Source organism: Leopardus geoffroyi, chromosome A2, assembly GCF_018350155.1.
Source record: "Leopardus geoffroyi isolate Oge1 chromosome A2, O.geoffroyi_Oge1_pat1.0, whole genome shotgun sequence".
Lineage (NCBI taxonomy): Eukaryota > Metazoa > Chordata > Mammalia > Carnivora > Felidae > Leopardus > Leopardus geoffroyi.
In genome coordinates this window covers 136,644,403-136,663,609 of record NC_059331.1, presented here as the reverse complement: position 1 = coordinate 136,663,609, position 19,207 = coordinate 136,644,403, and the positions used below count along the sequence as shown (strand labels likewise).

Below are 19,207 nucleotides of genomic sequence, written 5' to 3'. Positions count from 1 at the left end.
TACACCTTTATCTTTAGAAGACATCCAAAGTTTGTTCCAACATCAAGATTCTATCATTTTTGATTAATTGTAGATACTCTATATGTCGAGTAGGATGTCCTGAATGCGTAATGTTGACATTTATTTATTTGTAATTTTTTCTCAAATAAGAATAGTCATTTTTAATTGTATAATTATGGTGGAACAGAGAAGAGGTAATTGCATCTTAGCTTGTTAAATATTTTAAACAGAGCATGAATATCTATTAATAGCAGCTACTCATGTAAATATTTAATTGAATTTTCCTAAATGAATTCCGCAGAGAATCACAAAGCAGCTGCTACTACATTAATTGAGATAAGAGTCAGATTCATAATGCCAGAAAGGAACTCAAGATTTAACCCCAACCTTCCTTGACTAAACACAAAGTCTTAGTTCTGTATCATTTCTCTAGTTCTTAGAGCTAGAAAGTTCAGGTTAGATGTTACTATTGATCAGATCCTTTTTCTATGCAATTCAGATAGCTCTAATTCAACCAATACAAGGAACAAAATCTCTGGAAAACTCAGAATTATTTTTGATATTTGAAAAATGATGTCTTGGCATCACGTGAGTCCATAGACATACACAGAACTAGTTTCCAAAGCAACTGTAACAAAGTTGCCCTTATAAATTCAACTATGTGAATTATTTATTTCTCAGAGATTTTTCAGTAAGGGTAATAAAAACAAGTACACAGTAGCTATCCCATGTTTAAAGCAGCTGCCACTTAGGAGGAAAATCTTGTTGTATTTAGAAAATATGATATTTTGAACTGCTACAATTGTGCATTATTTGTCCCATTTACCTTCTCCTAATGGTATGGAAAAAAAATGTATAAGAGGAGAAATGAATGTTGAGCTTTTTATGTCATACGTAGGTTAAGTAGGCACATTTTTCTCAACAGCGATGAAAAGCTAATGGATAATATCTAAGTCCCATTCTACCAGCAAGACTCTAGCTATTTGAGTAGAGAGGTATCCCTCCCTCTATGAAATGAGGTCATTTTTCTATTCTTTCTGCTGATGAGTGAGCAGTGGTTCAGTAGGTAATAGATAGGAGAGAGAGAGAGGTGATTCCACCAGCTGGAGTCAAAAAGACCCAAATTTCATATGCATTTAAGCAATCTTTGATAGCCATCCACTATCACTGAGGGATGAGATTTTTCTGTCATCCTTCCGTAAGGAAGTTTTCTTCATACCTGCACTTTAAAACTGTTTTCTCCATATGCAAAGGTGAATGGTAGTGTTGAGTATTTAGCATGTCCTATATTAGCACTCCTGAGGCATAGCTTCAGAATGTTACTCTTACAGGTTTACAGCATGGAGGTTATTTAGCTCAGTTTTCTGACATGGATATACAGCATGATGCCATGTTTTCCTAGGTTGCTAGGGCTCTCCCTCAGCTTGTATTTTATGGCTTCTGTTGGACACCACATTCTATTCTAAGTACTCACAAGTTGTCAGCTCAATTATCTGTTCTGAATGCTGCCCAAATTTCATATTAATCAAATTGGTCCAAACTTACAATATCCACTTTTTTCTTTTTTGACTGCTGAGGCAAGAAAAGCATTCATGGATACATAGCATAGCTGCTCATTAACATCTCCTATATATTGTCCTTAAGAATGTAGTTGAATTAAGCAAAACCAAAACTATCTGTTTTGGACCCATTTATTGGAAACATGGGCAAATTATTAGAAGTGATTCCAGTATTTTGTAACTGTTCTTTTAAAATTACATTAGGGGCGCCTGGGTGGCGCAGTCGGTTAAGCGTCCGACTTCAGCCAGGTCACGATCTCGCGGTCCGTGAGTTCGAGCCCCGTGTCAGGCTCTGGGCTGATGGCTCAGAGCCTGGAGCCTATTTCCGATTCTGTGTCTCCCTCTCTCTCTGCCCCTCCCCCGTTCATGCTCTGTCTCTCTCTGTCCCAAAAATAAATAAACGTTGAAAAAAAAATTAAAAAAATAAATAAATAAAATTACATTAAAATTTTTTTTTAATTTTTTTTCAACGTTTATTTATTTATTTATTTATTTATTTTGGGACAGAGAGAGACAGAGCATGAACGGGGGGAGGGGCAGAGAGAGAGGGAGACACAGAATCGGAAACAGGCTCCAGGCTCTGAGCCACCAGCCCAGAGCCTGACGCGGGGCTCGAACTCACGGACCGCGAGATCGTGTGAAACACTTGGCTTTATTCATTTATGGAGATTTGAACTACTTTTTTTTCCCCCTCAGGTGACGCTCAGTTTATAATTAATTTTCTAAAGTGTATTTATTGGCATTTAGCAATTACCTAATCAGTTCATGACCGTTGGGGTATCAGTTTCCCTAATATGATGAGAAATAATTGCTCTTAAAATAGAGTCCACTGATAGCCACATTCCACTGAAATTATATGATTTTGACAATTAAAATGCAGTAAATGGGCTGCCATTTTATTACTGGACTATCAGTGCAAAAATTAAGAACTTCCTGACTTTCAATAGCTTATAGGTTCTTGTTCTCCTCAAGTTTGGGGACTGAGTAGGTGCCAAAGGCACGCTTCACCCGCTAAATATTTTTGAGTTGGGAGAGAATAGGGAGTCATGTAATGGCAAATAATATCCATAGTTGTTATGAATATGGCAATATGAGGTACCCAGATGTAAATAAGGCCTTGTTTATTTGTTTTTATTTTCACTTATTTTATGTTTTAAAATTTTATTGAATAATAATTGCATACAATATTGTATTTCAGATGTACAACACAGTTATTCAATATTTATATATGTTACAAAATGGTCACCACAATAAGTCTAGGAAAGTTCTGTTTATTCACTTGAGCTACAGATTTCTTCATTTTTCTGTCCACACCCACGTGGGTGTATTTATAGTTAACTCATTCATACATTTGAAGAGTCTTGATGTATATCAGATTGCGGTAGACACAGGCAGTGGTGAGACCCAGTTGCCCTAAGATTTGCAATGAAGTAAAAATGTTAAGCTCCACAAATGTGTAGGAAGTGGAAAAAAGAGGTAAGCAGAAAGGTTTAACTTAGGAAGAAACATTTGAGCTGGTGAAGAAGAAAGAGAGAAGAGTATTCCAGCCCAGTGGTAAAACCAAGTGATATACACAAAGATGATGTGGTCGGGAGCACACCGTATGTATGAATGGTTGGTAAGTTTGGGGACACAAGGAGAGAGAGAGGGGAAGAAGATGAAGTTGGAGGGGTAGTCTGTAGAAGAGGACTCGGCGAGCTAGGAATGGTGTTTGGATTTCTCATTTGGGCCCTAGGGAGAACCTGAATTTTTTAACACTGAGGATTAACATGATTAAATTTATTCCTTTGAACAAAAGTAGACTGCAAAGAGGAGAAAATGGATGAAAAGGGACCAATAATCAGGCTACTTATTTTTGTTTCTTATTTGATGCAATGTACAGACTCAGTGAATGTTTAAGGAAAGAATAAATTTCCACTCGTAAATTTAAACGGTCGATGTGGAACTGAGAAGTGAGATGAAGGTATATACAGGTGGCCTGGAGTATCATTTGGGTGAGGTGCCCAGGAAAAGGAAGAAAACATAGGGTAGGGCTCCAGAAAACACCAATATTTAGGGGTAGGTAAAAGACAAGAAACGAGCAAATGTCTAGTGGAATGGGAAAAAGCATGGAGAGTGTAGTGTCCATGATCCTGGTGGAAGTAAATTTGAAGAAGGATAGAAAAAATGAGCAAAATAAAATGGTGTGCAAGATGAATGTTGGTTTTCCTTTGAAGGCCATTGCTGGCCATCATGACAGCAGCCTCAGAGTGACAGCAAGGAGGAACCAACCTATGGTGAAGAGGATAGGAATACATGGTGAGGGTAGTCATGGAGGAAGGAAAAGGATGGGATTGTAGCTGAAGTGGAAGATAGTGCTAAGCTTTTTTTTAGTACAGGTGGAGCTGAACTTGTTTATAAACTACAGACAATAAAGAATTGAAGAAGAAAGGGAGAGGCGGGGAGGATACTGATGGATGAAATTCTGAAGAAGTCCCCAAGCAGTGGGATACCACTGTATTGGCTGAAAGATGTTTTTATGAGAAGAACCTTAGAGCTTAAAAAGTATTTAAAATGGAAGACGCGTAGGGTTTGAGTTGGTAATTTATTCATACATCTGCCACAAAGAAATTAATCTAATTGAATCCCTAATCCTGTTAGGAAGGGGTAAAACCCTCCGTTTGAAAAATAACTTTTCTTATTAACTATTCACAGAGTCATAGATTTTTTTTTTTTTTTTTTTAATCTGAAAGGGAATTAGAAGATCCCCTAAAATTCCTATCGGGTCAGTAGAGTTGCTGAAAATGGAGGAAAATCATGACTTCGTGGCTTCTTTTTCTGGATCCTGCTTCTAGTGGTTGGAGCGGTTAATGGAGGGAGAGAAGTTCTCCTTTCTGCTTTCTGCTGAGGCTCCCGTCGCTGCAGGGAGGTCCAGATGGTAGGTGGGAGGGAATGGGCACTAAGATCAGTCTGGATTCTGCTGGTGTGTGCACTGAGGATTTATGTTCACTGTTTTGGATTGGTGGTTGATCTGTGATGAGAGTGAAGCAAGAAGCCTTTAGACCTCATAGCAGATAATCAAAAGCATTTTAATTTTTTTTTTTTCAACGTTTATTTACTTTTGGGACAGAGAGAGACAGAGCATGAACGGGGGAGGGGCAGAGAGAGAGGGAGACACAGAATCGGAAACAGGCTCCAGGCTCTGAGCCGTCAGCCCAGAGCCCGACGCGGGGCTCGAACTCACAGACCGCGAGATCATGACCTGGCTGAAGTCGGACGCTTAACCGACTGCGCCACCCAGGCGCCCCCAAAAGCATTTTAAAAGTTTAACTGGAATAAGAAAATATGAAGTTATAAAACCTATAATATAGAAGCTTTCATCTATAATATAGATGCCAATACAAAGTGATGACACCCTAGCAACACTGCTTGCCCAATGGAAGCTGTATTTAATGGGAATGTCATAAATGCTCAATATTTCTAAAATACATATTAGAGAGTAATAAAAAATTAATTTAAATGTTACTTTATTAAAAAATGGATTTGCATTAAAAATGTGTAGTTTTTCTGTGGTTGAGTCTACTTTCTTGGTTGGTCTTTTTTTTTTTCTTTGTTCGTTTTGTTTCTTAAATTTCACTTCTGTGGGGAGATGGGTAAAATAGGTGATGGAGATTACGGAGGGCAGTTGTTGTGATGAGCCCTGGGTGATGTCTGGAATTGCTGAATTGCTTTGTACACCTGAAACTAATTTAACACTGTATTTTAACTGTACTGGAGTTAAAATAAAAATTAAAAAAAAAGTAGAACAAAAAAATGTACTTTTTGTAATATAACTTTCAACTCTGAAAAATAATTGGTGTTTGAAATATTTCATGAACTACTTTTTAATTTGAGAAGGAAATAATTTTATTTTCTTTATTATAAGAATAATTCATACTCTAAAATATTAAAATATATGAACACAAAAAGAAGAAAGTTTAAAATTTTTTTTTTCAACGTTTATTTATTTTTTGGGGGACAGAGAGAGACAGAGCATGAACGGGGGAGGGGCAGAGAGAGAGGGAGACACAGAATCAGAAACAGGCTCCAGGCTCTGAGCCATCAGCCCAGAGCCTGACGCGGGGCTCGAACTCACGGACCGCGAGATCGTGACCTGGCTGAAGTCGGACGCTTAACCGACTGCGCCACCCAGGCGCCCCAAGAAGAAAGTTTTAAAAAATCATATAAAATACCACCACCTAGAGATAAATATTGTTCATATTTAGGAAAATATCTCCTCGGATATAGCCCTATAAAAGCACCAATACACATACTCTTGTCAATTTTACTAAATAATTCTTTACTTTTTGATTGATGTTATAAAACATTTCAGAATTTAATTTCCAGGGCTTGGAGACTCTGGCTTCTAAACATCTTTTGTGTTTTGGCCTTTACTGCAACAAGGATAAACATACATTTGGCCTGTAAAGATATTTTTTTTTAATTTTTTTCAACATTTTATTTATTTTTGAGAGTCAGAGCATGAGTGGGGAGGGGCAGAGAGAGGGAGACACAGAACCCAAAGCAGGCTGCTGGCTTTGAGTCGTCAGCACAGAGCCCAATGCGGGGCTCAAACTCAGAAACCCTGAGATCATGACCTGAGCCGAAGTCGGACACTTAACCAACTGAGCCACCCAGGCATCCCAAGATATTTTGTTTGTTCACTTTAGTAGGCAGTTTTCAATTAGGAAACCAGTTCAGAAGTTCTTTTGTGTCTGTAAGTGATTTTTCACTGTTCTTTTCATATAAATCTTTATGATGCCTTTCTTTTCCTACTAGCTGTGGTTTTCCTCCATAAAATGAGGCAAAAGCACAGTACTTGATGATGGTATTTTTTTTTCCATGCATGGACTTACAAATTACTAAGAGAATATTTTATTCCATTAGGCTGAGAAGTCTTAGTAACAACTTGAAGACATGCTGTGAGGAAACTTAACAGAAGACCTTGGGGGAGGGGAAGGGGAAAAAAAAAGTTACAGAGAGGGAAGGAGGCAAACCTTGAGAGACTCTTAAAAACTGAGAATAAACTGAAGGTTGATGGGGGAGTGGGAGGGAGGGGGAAGTGGGTGATGGTCTTTGAGGAGGGCACCTGTTGGGATGAGCACTGGATGTTGTATGGAAACCAATTTGACAATAAATTTCATGTTAAAAAAAAAAGAATGAATCTTTTTTTCATTTCAAGAAAGGGAATCTTTTTTGTTTTCTTTTTTCATAAGAAGAGAATGTAGGAGAAAAGGTCATGACCATGTCAACTGCAATTTATTCTCTGACAAAAGGAGGAATCCAAAGAAGGCATATGACAAAGGTGGGACAGTGCTCCTAAATTCCTAGAGGGAGCTCAAAGCATCCTGTTTGCTGCAGTGTTTCAAAGAGAGCTAACCTGTTTTGGTGGGAGAGTTTAAAGGGGGAAAGGAAAATAACAGAGAGCACAGGGAAAAATAAATAGAGTCAGAAAGAGAAAATCGAAGCAGGTGGTGGATGTGGGTGAGCCAGTACCTCCAATGCCCACGAACCCTTGTTCCTTTCTCCACCCAGAGCGGCCAAGCACCGAGCTCTGGTTTCTGCCCTTGCAGACAGTTGCTCCTTCGCCTGGGCCCGCATGATTTATTCCATTTGTTCTTGTGTTTATGCTGTTTGGATTTGCTGACCAGTCTTGGATTCCTATGTTTCTTTTGGCCTTTCTTCTGCCTACGTAGGAAAGCAAGATTAAAGCTCTTACCAGTGAGTATCTGGATAAAAGACACCTGAAGGAGAAGAGACATCCTGAATGGCCAGGGGAGCATCATGTGTCCATCTCTTTTCCTTTCAGAACAAGTCTCCCGACATCTCCCTCAAACCAAATGAGCCCCAGGCAGTGACTCTGACCCCTCCTAGAAAACAAGGTAGCAATCTTGGTTGCAAACCTAGAGTATAACTTCTGTCACTAGTTTTAGCATTTGGTATCACATGTTCTGTCAATATTTACCCATCTGTATTTTTCTTACTGATGATTAAAAGAGACTGTTGAAAGGTTTTTTTGAGTAGTCAGTCCTTCTTTATACTATAGTTTCAGTTAAATGGCACCTTTGAAGTGATTTTTCTATGTGGATTCCAACAAAATTAAGACAACAAATAAAGTACTTCCTTTTCATTTTTTGATAGATGGGGGGAAAAAAGATATTTTTGCTTTTCCATAGAAAGTAAAATAGAAATTTAACCCCTTGAGCCTTTTGCAGAATAACTAAATTATGTTCTAAGCTTTACCGCAGGTGTCATAGTCTCTAAGGATACATGGAATATAATCTTTATTCTGGGGTGGATTATTTCTTAATTTAAGGAATGATTAAACCTGCTTTATAGTCTACAACCTTTGCCATTCTCCTCCTTTTCTATAATCCCCCCCACAATAATTTTGTTTCTAAATGTTACGAGGTAGTATTTTGCTTAAAAAGTGACTGAAAGTACATAAGACAGTATTAGCTATTGTTTATTCTAGTCACAGGGAACATTGTTATGTTATTCTTTATGCTTTTCTAAAAATTTCAAGTATTTCAAAAGAATTTTTACTGAAATCCTTTTTATTTTGACATAATTTCCAATTTACCAAAATAATGCAAGAATAGTACAAAGAATTCCTACATTCCTTTGTTCATATTCTCAAAAATTAACATTTTATCACACTCCCTTTACAATTCAGTCTTTCTACGTGTACACGCTGTTTGTTTTCTTCCTGAACCATTTGAGAGTAACTTGCACATATGATATCCTTTTACCCTTAAATACTTCAAGGACATTTCTTACCTAACAGTACAATTTTCAGTATCAGAAAATTGATGTATTAGCATTGTATTGATACAACACTAGTTGCTAATCAATAGACTGTATTCAAGTTTTCTCCATCTGTCTCAATAATGTCCTTTGTAGGGAAAGGACTCAAGTATGATACCTGAATGCGTTTAGTGGTCAGGTCTCCTCAGTCTGCTTTAATCTGGAAGCCTTTTTGTCTGTCCTTACCTGTCATGACCTGGACATTTTTGATAAGTATAGCTCAGCTGTTTTTGTTCAATGATCTTAAACTTAGGTTCTCAAATTTTTTGTTTTAAGATTTTAGGGGAAACATCCTTCCTGTTTCTCAGACTAAAAACTGCATCTAATATTGCATTCATTTCCCCTCCACAGACCTAATTCTCCTCTATATCCTATATCTGTAAAAAGGGGTCATCATTTTACCAGCTTTTTAATCCAGAAACCTAAGCATTGCCCTCCTCCTTCTCATTCAGCTTCCCTGACAGAAGTGCTATAAAGAGATTTTTGTAGTTCTGCTCTCTTGTCCCCTCACCACTACCCCTGAGTTCCAGCCCTCCTGTCTTCTCACTTCCAGTAGCCTCCAGCTGGTCTCTACTGTGTCCACCTTTCCACATCTTCCCCTCCCCATGATTAGTCCTTCCTCCCTAACACTCCCAAAGCAATTCTTTACATCTAAACCAGGAATCAGTGGTTGAGCATCCAACTCTTGATTTCGGCTCAGGTCATGATCTCACAGTTGGTAAGTTAGAGTGCTGAGTCAGGCTCTGCACTGACAGCAGGGAGCCTGCTTGAGATTCTCTCTCTCTCTCTCTCTCTCTCTCTCTCTCTTGCCCCTTCCCTTCTCTCTCTCTCTCTCTCTCTCACTCTTCGCTTTCTCCAAATAAATAAAATTTTAAAGAAACATAAATTTTTCAGTGTTTCCCTATTAGTAAAGATACTTAAAGGATTACACAGAGTTTGTGGGAGAAATTACAAATGCCTTTTTAGTGCACCAGAGCCTGCCTCTCTGTCTTTAATGCCCAGCTCTCCCTCTGTACCTCCCAAGCTGCAGTCATATTGAACTACTTGGAAACTCCCAAACAACTGTGCTGGTTTATGCCTTAGAGCCTTCACATATATCACTCCCTTAGCCTTAAATATGTTCCTCCCTCCCCAACTACACATTCTTTTTTTTTTTTTAATTTTTTAAATGTTTATTTATTTTCTGAGAGAGAGAGAGAAAGACGGAGAGTGCAAGCTGGGGAGGGGCAGAGAGCGAGGGAGACAGAATCCGAAGCAGGATCCAGACTCTGAGCTGTCAGCACAAAGCCCAATGCAGGGTTCAGACTCATGAACCGTGAGATCACGACCTGAGCCAAAGTCGGACGCTTAACCAACTGAGCCACGCAGGCACCCCCCCCTTTTTTTTAAATTTTTTTTCCCCACGCATTCTTTTTTACTCAACTGATTGCTATTCTTCCATTAAGACTCAGCTGAAGTAGCACCTCTTCTGACAAGACTTTCCTACCCTCATCCCCCACCTCCAACAATGAGATTCTGTTCTTTTTACTATGAACTCTGAAAAGGAAAAACCTTTGCACCAATCCTAACAGCCAGAGAACACTTGCTGGTAAACTAAGCCATTCCTGAACCAAACTAACAGTCCAGAAGACAGAACTCAATGCGCCACCCTAAAGAGCAAAAAGGGCTCTTTTAGTTTATTCTCCCTGTTCGGTCCTGCCATAGTTAGCTTCGTCTCTGACTACTCCAAGGTGTTTACTTGTGTGACTAGTTGAGTGAAGTTTCTTATGATGTTGTTACTACACTTACAAACAGAGGCTTTTCCTCCCGGGAATAGATTCCTGGCTGTCTTTTAAAAATTACATCAGTGCTAATATATATGTAAATCACAGAAGTTGGCATTGTAAGGATAGTGAGTGGTAGCAGTGTTACTGCAGCAAAGGTTAATTCGACAGGAAAAGAGTTCCATGTGGTTATTATTGTCAGTATGTTCTGTAAAGTATGATAGTTGGTACATCTGGTTTATGGGCCTCTGACTAGGCTTTCTCTGCTCCAGGTCATTTTGTGCCTAGCAGGATGCATGGAACTCAACCAATATTTGTGAAATAAATAGTAGCTTTGTCAACCCTAGATATAATCAGGCCTATAAATACATGGAGAAACTATTATTCAAGTTATCTGCTTCGAAGAAAAGTCTTAGCATTTAGCACTGTAGGTGTTAAAACTAATTTTGATTTGCTTCCACCCAGGTCTCTGAGACTGTGGTCAGAGCCTTGCCCTGAATCATGCTGTAGCTCATATTTTCTATAAACTGACTCCAGCCTGTGTTTAGTTTCTAATTTCCACTCCTGTAAACTAGAGTTTTTTCAAATCTGCCTTCACATGAAAATCATCTGAAATGCTTTGAAAAATAATGAAGGCTGGGACCCACCTCCAGAGGTTCATATTTAACTCTCCCAACACTGGAATGTTTGAAATTGGGCATTTGAATGTAAAGTATCAGGTGAAAATCCTTGCTGGCAAAGAATGTATTTTATTTCTGTCTAGTGTCTGAACAAATTTTCTTTTCAATTTCACTTTTGTATATGTTTTATTTATTGTTTTCAGAATTTGCATGGGGCTACCATGCTAGTTATGAGTTGCATAATCTTTATATGACTATAAATGTTACTATATTTCGCATGTCGTTTCTTCAGAGAATAGCAGCGTAAAGACACTGGAAGGATTTAGTCATTTGAATTCCCACATAGGATTCCTGGGAAAACATCAATATAACTGATGACACTGAAATTATCAATGCATAAATAAAGACTCGTCCTAAACTGCTACATTGTTTTGAGTGATGAAATGAAAGCTACTAATGGCATTTTCTGTTAGTTCCAGGAAAAGTGAAACAGCTAGGAACTCTAGTAGCTGACTGGATAGAAAGTCTTCAACTGATGAATGATTGCTGAGTCGTCTGCTTCTTTAAGTGGCAACATGTCCAATCTTTCATGAAAAAATATGGCTTTCATTGATACAACAATAAATTAAAACCATTAAGCATTATTCTCAGCCATCATCTTGCATAGCAATTGCAAGCAAAGATAATTAAGTAACTGGCTGTTGCACTAATGTAAGGTTTAGGTGTCAATTTAAAACTTGAAATAAAAAAAATACTCTTTTTATTAAATGTTGTTTTTCCACATTATGGTTGCTATTTGGCTTCTAAAATGATAGTCTAGGGGCACCTGGGTGGCTCATTTGGTTAAGCATCTGACTCCTTGATTTTGGCTTAGGTCATGATCTCACTGTCCTGGGATTGAGCCCCAGGATGGTGGTCCATGCTGAGCATGGAGCCTGCTTAGGATTCTCTCTCCCTCTCCCTCTGCCCCTGCCCCTTTCCTGCTTGCATGTTTTCTCTCTCTCTCTGCCTCTCTCTCTCTCCCAAAATAAAATAAAATAAAATAAAATAAAGGTCTAAATTCAGTCCATTTTGGTTGGGCATATAAAAAAAAGAAAGGCTAAATAAATTGAATTATGGTTATCTAGATTTAAAAAAAATTCTATTATAATTAAGATACAGTGTTATATTAGTTTTGGGTGTACAATATATTTATTCAACTTTTCTAAACATTACTTTGTGCTCATCACAGTAAGTGTACACCCCCACCACCTGTTACACCCATTCCCCCCACCCACTTCCCCTATAGCAACCACCAATTTGTTCTCTGAGAGTCTGTCTCTTTTTACCTTTGTTTGTTTTATTTCTTAAATTCCACATATGAACAAAATGATGGTGTTTGTCTTTCTCTGACTGATATTTCACTTACCATTATACCTTCTAGGTGTTGTTGCAAATGGCAAGATGATTTTTTAAAAAATTTTTTTTTCAACGTTTTATTTTATTTTTGGGACAGAGAGAGACAGAGCATGAACGGGGGAGGGGCAGAGAGAGAGGGAGACACAGAATCGGAAACAGGCTCCAGGCTCTGAGCCATCAGCCCAGAGCCCGACGCGGGGCTCGAACTCACGGACCGCGAGATCGTGACCTGGCTGAAGTCAGACGCTCAACCGACTGCGCCACCCAGGCGCCCCCCCATAGATGATTTTTAAAAGTTCTAGAAATTCAACCCCGCTGATTATAAAATCTCACGATGTTAAGCCCCTCTGGTGTTCAAAGCCAAATGTTGTGGGGATTTGTCTTCCCAATACAGGTCCCCTGTGCCTGGGGTGCCTATGTATCTACTCTTCTCCCTTCTCTGTGCTTGTGGTGGCCCTCCCTCTCCTGAACAATCTTGAGGTCAGCTTGATTCCAACCACTTGTCCATTCTTCCTGTGGTTTTTGATGTGGCCTCTTCTCTATGTTGAGCTGTGGAAAGTCTGTTCTGCCAGTTTCCAGGTCGTTCTCTGGGTTATTTACATTGATGTGGGTATTATCTAGGTGTATCTGTAGGACGAGGTGAGTTTGGGAACCTCCTCCTCCACCATCTTCCCCCTAGCAATCTAGATTTTTAAAACTTTGACACCAGATTAATATATTAAAAAGTCAAATTAGGGTTATGAAGACGTTTTTAAAGTGACTCAAGCCCTGTACTTTGCAGGGAGAAGAGTGGGCGAGAGTGCTCAGAATAGTATAATGGACCAAATTCAAGTCCCTTGTTCTAAAACATTAATTAAAAAAAACCATTTTGGATATCAACTAACTCTTACAGAATATTATCAACATTTAAGTGTAAATGAGTTAGAAACATGTGCATTCTGTTTTCCTTAAAATGCAATTTTTAAAAGGCTGGTAAAAGTACAGAAGAGAACAAAGGAGCAGCCGGTCTCCAAGTGCCACCTGTACCCACACAAGAGCTGGCCCTGATTCTGCTTCTCAGATGGGCCCGAGCTTCTTGGCTAATGTTCTAGTGGAAGGACTGTTCCTATATATTCATCTCCAGCAAAAAGGTAAAGTACTAATCAGCTTGATCAGTGGTTGTAATACATGCACTATAGTGGTCCTCACTTAGCCATGGTTTTGGTTTTGTTTTCTGAGGTTTCAGTTACCCAAAGTCAGCCTCAGTCTTCTGAGATTAGTAGCAGTAGCCTAACACTATGGCACAGTGCCCAAGTCATTTACCTCATTTCCTCTTATCACGTGGGCATTTTGTCACATCCCATCATGACAAGAAGGGTGAGTACAGCATAGCAATATATTTTGAGAGAGGGTGACCACATTCATATAACTTTTATTACAGTTTATTATAATTGTTCTATTTTACTATTGGTTGTTGTTCATCCCTTGCTGTGTCTAATTTATAAATTAAACTTTATCATAACTGTGGATGTAATGGAAGAAACATAGTATATATAGGTTCAGTACTATCTTTGCCTTCAGGCATCCACTGGAGGCCTTAGAAGTGTCCCCATGGATGGGGGGGGGGTACTATATTTACAGAAAACAACGTGAATGTCTTAAATGTGTCCTGTCTCACATTGGAACATAATGACCAAAACACAGTAAAAGAGCTGCCTCAGAAGTTATATAACCCATTTGACAATATGCTTGCTCGTCACCTAGTTATCTTGTGGGAACTTCCTTGCCAATAATCTTTCCTCCTTGGCTCTGACTTTATGGTTGAGAGGTATCAGACAATTCAGTACTAGGACTTCAATTTTTTTGATCAATATTCATTTCTGAGAAGACTTGCTATTTCTGTGGCTCTGCTTTTTTTAAGTAATCGAATTCGCTTTTTTTAAGTAATCGAATATCCCCTTTGCAATAATCTATAAAATGCATAATGCCTCCTGGGCATATGTGATTTTTCTTTTAAGAGTAGCATAGTTGCACTTAGGTGTCTCTGCGCTGCTTCTGTTGTCTGGCTGAGCAAGAGATTGTCATGACTCCTACCGAGAGTTTCTGCTGGCGAGTGCCACACTTTTTCTTCTTCCATAATCAGAGAGCATCTGATTGTTTAAAACCAGAGGTAATACAAGTTAATGGGTCTGGAGAGCGCCATGGGATGTCTTGGAGGGCTCCTCTGAAGTGTTGGGTTTGCATAAGGATTAAATATTGAGACATGGCTTGAATACTGATTTAGGAGATTTGGAAGAGAAATTGGAAAGAAAAAAAAAAGTCAGTTTCCATCAGCCAGTATGTTCATTCATGCTGTATCAGCATGAGAGAAGAGTGAAGGCTGTCAGCTCCATTAAATGGTCTCATTTGCTTGAGAGAAGTGGGTATAGTTGTGACAACTCAAATGAAGGTGATTTTGTTGAAATTGTTACACAGTTGTAGGCAAAGCAGACTTGCTGCCATTCAAAGCAAAGGACACTGGGCAAACCACTGCAGTGGAGGTGGGTTCAAATGCTCACAAAAGAGGAGATACTCCATTTTCTACCTCTAGCATCTATAAAATGGGACAGGTTGCATTTTGATCAAGAGTTTGAAAAATCTGCTTATTTCAAAATAGGGTGTTATTTTGGGCATCTGAGGAGAAAGGTTTAAACCTAAGATTTTGTAGCAAATTTTACATGTGTTGGCCAAGTAGAAAAGGACTCGTGCTAGGTATATCCTTAGCCATTCACATTCGTCACCATAAAATATAGCCTCACTAGCACAGATGGAAGAATGGCTCAGCTTTTCACAAAACTTTTAGGAGATACTGTGTGTGTGTGTGTGTGTGTGTGTGTGTGTGTGTGTGTGTATTTAATGTTTATTTATTTATTTTTGAGAGAGAAAGAGAGAGAGAGATGTGGGATGATGGGGGAAAGTGCATGAGCATGGGTGGGAGGGGTGAAGGCGGGGGGGGGGGGGTGTGTGTAATGGGGACGGCGGGGGTGGGGGGGAGGAGCAGAGAGAGAGGAAGACAAGAGAATACCAAGCAGGCTTCACAGTGTCAGCGCAGAGCCCAATGTGGGGCTCAGACTCAGGAACCTGAAATCATGACCTGGGCCCAAATCAAGAGTTCGATGCTCAACCAACTGAGCCACCCAGGTGCCCGGATACTGTGTGCTTTGTATGGAGTATTTTAGGATCTTAATCTGTTCAGATGAGAAGCAATGGATACTATTGTATCATAAACACTTAAAAAAAAATAGATGATCACCACCTAAAGGATTGCCAGTTTTTTTACCACTCTGATTTTAAAAAAGGAAGAAATAGAACTGTTTCATAAAAAAGGGTGCAGTATTTATCTTAGCCATTTTAAATATTGACGACAATATGTTTTTCAAATACTCTAACCACCTCCAGATGAAGCACCCTGCAACATTGTGAATTTAGGGATGATATAAATTTGGTCACAGTGTGATCAGTGATTGGCCAGCCTCGCATTTCATTTACCTAGCAAATTGTTACCCCCACAATCCATGCATCTGGAGTTTGATCTAGTGTATGATGGATTTTTACTTTGTGGTGAAAACTGTTTCAAAACCAATCAGTAACTCTTAGGACCCTACATATTCTTCATGTTCCTTCAAGTATACTTGGAAAGGAAGAAAGTATTATAGGCAGTGTCAGATTTAGAGACATTATGATTCAGAAGGAAGAATGGTAATGAGAGTTCTGAGACTGAACTCAACTTTCTCTGATGACGTTGCTTCCTTTCATAGATGGGCAGAAGGGATGAAAAGGACTAGCAATATTGGGGGTGGGTATGAAAACCTTATTTTTCTAATGAAAGATAAATTTATTCTTGAAAATTTGTCTCTTCCACATTAACTCATCTTGTTGGAGATGATGGTCAGTTTTACATAATTCCCTCCCCTTCCTGCTTTGCTTCTAACCAGATGGTGTGTAGGTACCAGAATACTTGTGAAACCTTGTGACCTCAGAGGGATAGTTGTCTAATCCACATGCTGACCTGGGATGGTCCCTGATGGCTCTGGGTGCTTCATTCCCTGTGGTCATTATGATATTCTAAAGCAATGGGTTCCATCTGTATTTGGGTCAAGTCAGCAGCTGTTACTATTGATGTTTGTGGTCCCTGTCATAGCCTCTGGAAGTGACATCTACATGCCTCATCCCCACCTGGAGAACCCACAAGTCCATGTACTCTCTCAACAGTTTTAGCCCCTGGTGGGGGTGGTGATGGGGGTGGAGGGGAGGGTTCTGGACCTTTCCTTGGCTTGCATAAATCCTAGAGAACCAGGAGCAAATGCTCCCTTGAGATTCCCTACTGACATAAACACAGATAATTGCTGTCTCACCCCATGTCAATCAATGCAGATCACTTTGGTGCCAGTTGGGAAGAGAAATGTAAGTCCTCTTTGCTCTCAGATCTCTCCACCTTTCCTTTCCTCCAACCTCCACCCCAGCTCCCAGTCAGGATTTCCACCTTGGAAGAGGGGAAGGGCCAAAACACTATCAGAGGCACCACACTCACCTCATTTGTGTCTCCTTTCCTCATTCTCTGGTGCAACTAGACATTGTCTCTAAAAAGATCATAATGTACATCCTTTCTCCCCTATAGCTTGTAGTAAATCTCTATGCTTTATGATTCTAGACCTTTAAGAGGAAGCTTTAGGAATTTAGAAAATCCTTTTGTTTCTCCAGTGCAAGGCTATTGTTACAGGAAGCCTATGCTTCCATGATTTTTGTACCTAACTTTTAACAGTTTATTTTGAGACCTAAAGATGAATACTTTCTTCTTTGCTCTTGGCTAGTTCTGCTTATTCTCTGAAGTAATCGTGGCTTCATTCTTGTTGGGTAAAGTGTTAGACAATAACAGTTATCAGAAGTAAAGATTATGTGAGATAATATTTCAAAATATCCTATTATGAAATTATTAACAACTTGCAATTATTCCCAAGTATAATTATATTCTTCTTCAGGGACAAGCATGATAGACAAGTTATAAGAAGTGAAGTAGGGGTGGCTGGGTGGCTCAGTCAGTTAAGCATCTGACTTTGACTCAGGTCATGATCTCATGGTTCGTGAATTCGATTCCTGCATCGGACTCTGCTGTCAGCACAGAGCCCACTTCAGATCATCTGTCCTCCACTTTCTCGGCCTCTCCCTTGCACATGTTGTTTCTCTCAAAAATAAATAATGAAAACATTTTTAAAAAGAAATTAGTATTCAGTGATAGAGTGAAATCATGCTATGAAACAAGTTTGAACAACATAGACTTTCTGCATTTTAATTCATATGGGCCTAGGTGAAGAGAGGGACCAGGAAATAGGTTGGATTAATGTATAGCAGGCATCACATAACAAGTTATGATGTTAAATTTATATGTTGGCCAGGTTAGTTTACTAACATTACCCCTACTCTCTCAAGACCTTCTCTTGGATGCAAACATCTGTATTTGGTGACAGACAGCTGAGAGCAGTAGGATTGAGTTATTCACTAGGAATAACTCTGATTAATCAGCTTTAAGTAAGGACTAACTTCCAGGCAACCATCTATGCCATCACTAGAACCTGGAAGTTCCCATTTATATTCAATGTCAAGGGTGAAAAGCAAAATTTACTTTGAAACAGAAAAACCTATTTTAGTTTCTCCCTTACTTTCAAAGGGTAAGCACTTGTAAGTAGCAACTTCACTTGTTTCCAAAAGATTAAGAATATACGTATCTTGTCTATGTTCTCTGATTTCTTCACAGGGGAAGATTGTACCTTTATAATAAGATAGAGAGTCTTTAAGAGGAGTGGCCATGCAATACACATATTGTGTATCCCTGAGAATGCCTAACAAATATTGGGTATGTTCTAAATAAATTGGTATATTATACTCAGTTAGTTGATTGATGTTCCATAACTTCATGGTAGATACAGAGAAATTGTTTAAATCATTTTGCATGATATATAGAATTTAGGATTTCCCTTGAACTTTGCAAATGAGTGGGCATTACATTTAGAGAGAAAAGGAGGTTACAGTCAGTGGTAAGGCTACTGAGAGTGAATACAATGCATTATGAGAGCATGAACACATCCATAATAGAAGGAGAAGCCAAATGTTGGAATGCTCAAAAGCAAGCAACAGAAGTAGTGATGTGACATGATGGAAGCAGGTTAGGTCTATATTTTCCATTTTCCACCTACGTGGAAGATAAATTGGGACCTAACAGTACAAAAGAAACAAGATGCTTTCTGGCTTTAGGTACCAGCTCCCTTTAGATTAGAATTACTGAATTCTAATTTTTTTTTTTCTGCTGGTGTTCTCTCCAATTCCCTGTGATGGACTCTAACAATGGCTGCATGTATTCTGCATTGTTGCCATGACATCGCCTGTCATTTCTGATGTAGATAATGTGGCTTAGTACCAAAGTCATAGTCATGTCTCCTGATTTTGTTATGCCTCTGATATCCATTACACTGAACTCCTCCCATTTCCTTTGCTACTCCCATCATATATTACACTCTGTTATTTGCTCCATGAAGCAGCAAGCTATTTCTTATCAGGGCTTTGCCAAAAATTATTATCACAGCCTATTACCCCCTTGGTTCCGACCATAAGTTATAGAGGGAGAGGAGGAAGCTAAAAAACAATCTGGATTTATATACACATAAACTGTTGTATTAGTTATCTATTGCTACATAATAAAGTATCCCAAAACTTAACAGCTTAAAACAGTATGCATTTATTATTTCATGGTTTCTGTCAGTTAAAAATTGAGGCTTAGCTGGGTCCTTTGGCCCAGAGTTCCTCATTAAGGTGCAATAAAGGTGTCAGCAAGGGCTGTGGTCTCATCTCAAGACTCAACTGGGGGAGGATCCATTTCCAGGCTCACTCACGTAGCTATTGGCAGGACTCCAATCTCTTGCCGAGGCACTAGTTCCTTGTCACATTTGCCTGTCATAGGGCAGTTCACAGCATGACAGCTGGCTTCTCTCAGAGCACCTGAGGGGAGAGAGTGAGTGAGAGCCAGCAAGAT

At 39.1% G+C, this 19,207-nt stretch overlaps 1 long non-coding RNA gene across 3 annotated transcripts in view; it reads left to right on the top strand.

Moving 5' to 3' along the window:
* Positions 1-19,207, top strand: part of LOC123606756 — a 92,095-nt gene that overhangs the window by 57,856 nt on the left and 15,032 nt on the right. The window contains exons 1-3 of one of the 3 annotated variants that reach the window (XR_006716488.1): positions 6,767-7,298; positions 7,387-7,459; positions 17,936-18,034. The exons of 1 other annotated variant lie outside the window; for it this stretch is intronic. This is a non-coding gene — a long non-coding RNA (uncharacterized LOC123606756). Of the gene's footprint in view, positions 1-6,766; positions 7,460-17,935; positions 18,035-19,207 lie in introns of those variants that run through there. One more of the 3 variants, XR_006716486.1, reaches the window with a different exon arrangement.